Source organism: Mustela nigripes, chromosome X (assembly GCF_022355385.1).
Source record: "Mustela nigripes isolate SB6536 chromosome X, MUSNIG.SB6536, whole genome shotgun sequence".
NCBI classification, from domain to species: Eukaryota; Metazoa; Chordata; class Mammalia; order Carnivora; family Mustelidae; genus Mustela; species Mustela nigripes.
Window position 1 is genome coordinate 102101616 of NC_081575.1, and position 6576 is coordinate 102108191.

The window sequence follows — 6576 nt, forward strand, 5'->3', positions numbered from 1 at the left end:
GAGTCAATTATCATATGGTTTCACTTATTTGTGGAGCATAACAAATATCATGGAGGACAAGGGGTGTTAGAGAGGAGAAGGGAGTTGGGGTAAATTGGAAGGGGAGGTGAATCACGAGAGACTATGGACTCTGAAAAACAATCTGAGGGGTTTGAAGTGGCGGGGGGGTGGGAGGTTGGGGTACCAGGTGGTGGGTATTATAGAGGGCATGGATTACATGGAGCACTGGGTGTGGTGAAAAAATAATGAATACTTTTTTTCTGAAAATAAATAAATTGAAAAAAACCACAAACAATATAGGAAAATATTAATAAATGTTATTACCCTGCAAAAAAAAAACCAAAAAACAGAAGTTCAGCTGATGGGTTATATGGTAGTTTCATTTTTAATTTTTTGAGGAACTGCCATACTGTTTTCCACAGTGGTTGCACCAGTTCGCATTCCCACCAGCAGTGCACGAGGATTCCCTTTTCTCCACATCCTTGCCTACACTTGTTTCTTGTGTTTCTGATGGTGACCATCCTCACAGGCATAAGGTGATAGCTCATTGTGGTTTGATTTGCATTTCCCTGATAATTAGTAATGTTGAGCATCTTTTCTTGTATCTACTGGCTATCTATATGTCTGCTTTGGAAAAATGTCTATTCAGATATTCTGCCCATTTTTCAATTGGATTAATTTTTTCAGGTGAAGTAGCCATTTATTTCATGACACTTTTCCTGGTTTTCCATGCTGTAAGCGAGTTTTCTCTCCACTGAATTCCTTTAGTTATCTCTCCTCCTGGCATATATTTCTTCGATTTTTCTATAAGTTTACAAGCTCTTTGTGGTTATATCCTGTGTCTGATTTATTCTATAATCTTCAGTCTTTGGTCCATGGTCTGGCATATAGAATACTCAAAACCGCTGTTGGTCAAATAATTGGATTAAATCATAAATGAATGAATGTGGACATTTGATTTTAAGACTCTTAATATAACCATTAAAACATATAAAAGGAAAGTAATTAAATCATTAGATAAGAATTTATAAATGTATATATTCCATATATAGAGATATGTTTTGTGTATATATATAAAACTCTTAAATATATAAATATATATGTATATACTCTCAAATATGCAATTTTTTTTATTTATAACTGAATGTCTTGCGTATTTTGCAGAAATTGTTTTCTCTTTTTATAGTAATTGTAATTTAAAATTTTTTGTAGATAATTGGCTCTGTGCTCCATTTTATTGCCCACATGTAGAGCAATCTTAAACATTATAATTATATTTTACAAAACAAAACATTGTGTGAAAATATTTATTTTAAACCAGAATATTATGTTAAGTTAAGAAGATTTTCCCACCGTGAACATTTGTTTGCCATCTGTATTCAGTCCAAGCAGACTGTTCATTACTATTAAGGAAAATTGCATAGTGGACATTCTGCCCCTTGGAACTATTAAACTGTGGCACTTACCAATATATGAAAAACCTGATATTCCATTTAACATTTTATGAACTTCCTCTGGAGTATTTTGAGAAGCTCACTTCTTTCCTAGGAAGTATCAATCCCAAATAGCAAATAGATATTTTCATATAGTCATTTTAATAAAAAAAAGTTGCTTTATTTTTTCTTCTTATTACAGAAATCAATGATTCCATTGTCAACAATATTAAATGGCAAACTGCATTACGGATTAGACATTAGACATTAGGTATCAGACAGGGTTCAATTGCTAAGGAAGAAAGACTCATAGCACTAACAACCGTAAGGCTTAAAAACCTATAGTTCATTGCATGAAAAGCCTACAATAAAGCAGTAAAGTCAGGATATGGATCACAACCAAAGGCTTTTTCTGAGCAAGGGTCTAGAGAAACCAAAGTGTAGGTTCCTGTTCTTCCCTTTTGCAAAGGCCATACCAGGATACACCTTCTCTCTCAGACCAGGAGCATGATTTTCTCTCCTATCAGAAACCACCTACGTGTGTACATAAAACCACAGAGCAGGGAAAGTCAAAGTGGAGTCTCAATCAAGATTCGTTGGACCCTGATGATCATGTAGGCATCTTCCTCCTGCATAACCTGTCCTGATGGCAGAGTTCCAGGTCCCTCACAATACCAGCTGCAAATCATCAGGCTTGCTTAGCAATAAATAATGCTGACATGCTGGTCTATCATCCCAGAACTTTTTAGACCCATAGTTAAAAGCAACACTAGTAGTGAGTGTAGTTTTTGCCCTGGTCAGTGTCAGTGCCATACAGGTAATTTTCTTTTTTCAATAAAACCACTTAGACCTTTTCCAGACCTGTGGGAGTTAACTCTCACATCTCAGAAACCAAGTAACACATAAAAATGACAAAGCATAGTAATCAAAATATATAAGATGCACTTGTAAACTAGAGGGAGAAACAACCCAATAAAAAGAAACCGAAGCCCCAACATTTTTTAAACACACACATAGAAACTCACTAATGACTTAAGAATGGCAAAAAATAATATAAAAATACAACACTCATCAGATGACCAAGCTTTTCACAGGTCTGCTAGGTAAATTTCAGTAATAATTTGGGAAAATAAAAGCCCCCAAACGCTGCCATGGTAGGGTAAAATGGTATAGTCACTTAAAAGAAAAATTTGACAAGCTTTACAATTGTTAAGGATGCTCATGCCTTCAAAATAACTCTTGATCTCATAGGAAATGAAGGAAACATGAGGAAACATTTGTATAATTATTTGATACAACATTGCTTGTAATGGTGGAAAATTAGAAATTATCTATGACCTACACATAGAAAGGTAAATCAATAAATTATATATTTTCCAATGGAATACTTAGTAGATGTTAAAATGAATGACTAGGTATTAATAGATCATGAGTCAATGATATAATGTTCTGCAAATCTTGAATTATAAGTGTGCTATAGTACTAAAATTTTATTTATTTTTTAAAAGATTATTTATTTTAGAGAGGGAGAAAGAACAGGCAAGGGGAGGAGCAGAGGAAAAGGGGGAAAAAGAAATAGAGAGAAGCAGACTTGCCATTGAGCATTCAGCCTGATGTGGGGCTCAATTTCATGACCTTGATATCATGACTTTAGCTGAAATCAAGAGGTATATGCTTAACTGACTAAGTCACCCAGGTGCCCCTATAGCCCCTATAACACTAAAGTTTAAAAGAGAGAGGAAGTAAGATTACAAAAAGATAACAAATTTTATTGCATCACTTATATAAAGCTTAAAAACAAAAAATTCATAACACATTATTTATGGAACTAGATGGATATAATGAAATATAAAATTTAGGAAAAATACCACCTTAAATATTTTTTAGTGAAGCATACTTGACAGACAGTATTCCCTGAGTTTCAGCTATACATTATAGTGATTCAATATTTTTGTACCTTACAAAATGATCCCCGTAAGTCTAGTTACAATTGGCCACCATACAAAGTTATTAAAATATTATTGTTTATATTCCCTATGTTGTATTTTCATCCCTGCGACTTATTTATAACTGGAATTTTGTACCTCTTAATCCCCTTCACCTATTTAGACCACCCCCTAAACCCCTCCCAACTCTGGTTACCAACAGTTTGCTTCCTGTAACTATGAGTCTGTTCCTGTTTTTTGTTTGCTTGTTTTGCTCTCATATAAGTGAAATTGTGTGTTGTCTTTCTTTCTCTATCTTACTTATCTCACTTAGCATAATATCTTCAAGGTCCATCTATATTGTTGTGAATGACAAGCGTTCATTATTTTTTATGGTTGAGTAATATTCCATTGTATAAATACCACATTTCCTTTATCCATTCATTTATCAGTGGAAACTTAGGTTGCTTCTTTATCTTGGCTATTGTAAATAATGTTGCAGTGAATATAGGGTTTCATTTATCTCTTCAAATTGGCATTTTCATTTTCTTCAGATAAATACCCAGAAGTGGAATTGCTACATCATATAGGGCAGTCCTATTTTGAAAATTTTGAAGAACCTCCATACTGTTGTCCAGAGTGGCTGTACCAGTTTGCATTCCCACCAACAGTGCAGGAGGGTTCCCTTTTGTTTATATTCTCACCAGCACTTGTTATTTTTTGTCTTTTTGATAATTGTTTATCTGACAGGTGTGAGGTAATATCTCATTGTGGTTTTGATTTGTGTTTCCCTGATGGTTAGTGATGTTGAGCATCTTTTCATGTGCCTATTGGCCATCTGTGTTTTCATTTGAAAAAATGTATATTCCAGTCCTCTGCCCATTTGTTAATTGGGCTAGATTTTTTTTATTTTAAGTTATGTGTGTTCTTGATGCATTTTTGATGTTGCCCCATTGTCAGATGTGTGAGTGCAAATACCTTTCCCACTTAGTAGATTACCCTTTTGTTTTGTTGTGGTTTCCTTTGCTGTGCTTTTTAGTTTGGTGTAATCCCATTTGTTTATTTTAGTTATTTTTGCCCATGCCTGAGAAGACTGATCCAAAAAAATATTGCCAAGATTGATGTCAAAGAGCTTACTGCCTATGTCTTCTACGAATTTTATGGTTTCTGGCATTATATTCAAGTCTTTAGTTCAATTTCAATTAATTTTTGTGTATGCCATAAGAAAGTGATCGAGTTTCATTTTTTTGCATGTAGCCGTTCATACTAAACACCATTTGGATGGTAGGTACCTGTGGGGAGATACTTAAATATTCTCAGAGAAGGATCCGAAATGATTTAGTTATTTGAAAACAAGACCTTGTGGCACAAGTGCTAACCACACCAGTTGGAAGCACAGTGCTAACCACACCAGTTGGAATATTAAAGCTGTGTCCTAGAATTTGAGTTATAGGGGGACTGTTGAGAGATTTGGATCTGGAAAAAAAAATGCTAAATTGACAGGGAGTCTTACAGACTGGCCACCCATCAAAAATAAAAATAAGTGAAGAATAAAATTAAAAATCAGCTCATAGCATAATAAGTGTGGATTTTATGTGAAGAAGTCCTCCTGGGTTTATCTTGAATTCTTCCTAAAATTACCACCTGATTGTAGAATGTTACCCCAACTTGTGAAGAGAAATTGAGGGAAGTGTCCAGAGTGCCCTTCTATAGGTGTCCTGAGTGGCCCTCTAATAGCTCTTCTATGGCTATAGAAGAGACCTTTTCAAGGTTAAGAATGGTGAACCTGGCTACATCTAATTGGGCTTTCTCATTTAATTCTGATTAACACAAAAGAAGAATTCTGTGAAATAATAATTGGCATTAGGATTCTGCTGTACTCTGCGGGAATCATCAAGGAAATATACCTGTCATTGAAATAAATATTTTCTTGATCTTATAGGCTGCCCATCTGGAGTAGGAGAGTGAGAAAAAGGAGAAGTGTAAGGTGGGGTGAAAATGACAACCCAATGATAGCGCGGAGAGATACAGGATCATCTAGGTAAGAGAACCAGCTTCTAACTGAACAAAACTATGGAATTTTGATAATTATGCAAAAAATATATATTTTAATTGTAAAAATACGACTGCTCTTATGACTCAATGTGAACAAATATCTTTATATTATCTCACAGTGTCATAAAGGTTATGGGATCTGCTTGAAATTTCATTCTAGGCAGGGAAATACTTAGCCTTATAGAGCTGGTCTAAAGGGTCAGTGAGAGCAATGAATGCTTCACATTTGTGCCTTAAATGACACACTTGTACAGTAAACAGAGTATATGGTTATTTTATGTAAAACAAACACAGGGCATGAAGGAATGTGTATCTTCCTTTGAGTATTTGTGATAGAGACCGTAATCTGCTCCTGGGTGATTTGCAGTCCTCATTGTGATAAAACAGAGGAGGGAGGTTGGATTTGGTGAATATGTATACTGTCAGCTACTTAACAATTCTGATATAGTAAGAACTTCCAGAGTTTTTCAGATTTTTTTTGTACCAATTACTAATGGTATACATTTCCATCCTATATTTTTGTTTTGAAATCAATAGCCAGAAAATGCCACACTGGACACATAGAGGACAATTAAGAGTCATTCATATAACAAGATACAAAGGATGTGCTGACTGAATTTTATTTTTGCCTTTATTTAGACAAATTACTTTATCTCCTGTGTTTGTGGCTTCTTAAGTAAGAGGCTATAATACATTTTTTATTTCAAAGTTTTGAATTTTTAAAAAATATGTATTTATTTATTTCAGAGAGAGATCAGAGTTGAGGGGCAGAGGGAGAGAGAGGCCCAGGCAGACTCTGTGCTGAACATGGAGCCTGACATGGGGCTCCATCTCACGACCCTGAGGTCATGACTGAGCTGAAACCAAGAGTCAGATGCTTAACCAACCGTACCATCCAAGTTTCCCCACAAAGTTTTGAATTTTTAAAATTCAGTTTTACTTGTCACAGATGTTGTTTTCTAATTTTCAAAGATTATGAATGCCTGTAATTTCCTCTGTGTATATCACTGAGAATTCAAGTGACCATTTCAGGTCCTGAATTGGAGTTGTTGCAAATTAGTTGCTGGAGCTATGATACTGAGTGTGACAATAGACAGGGTAAGCTTCCATGCTATTGCACACCTCCCTAACCAAGATAATTCTTCCCTGAGTTATTTAGTTGG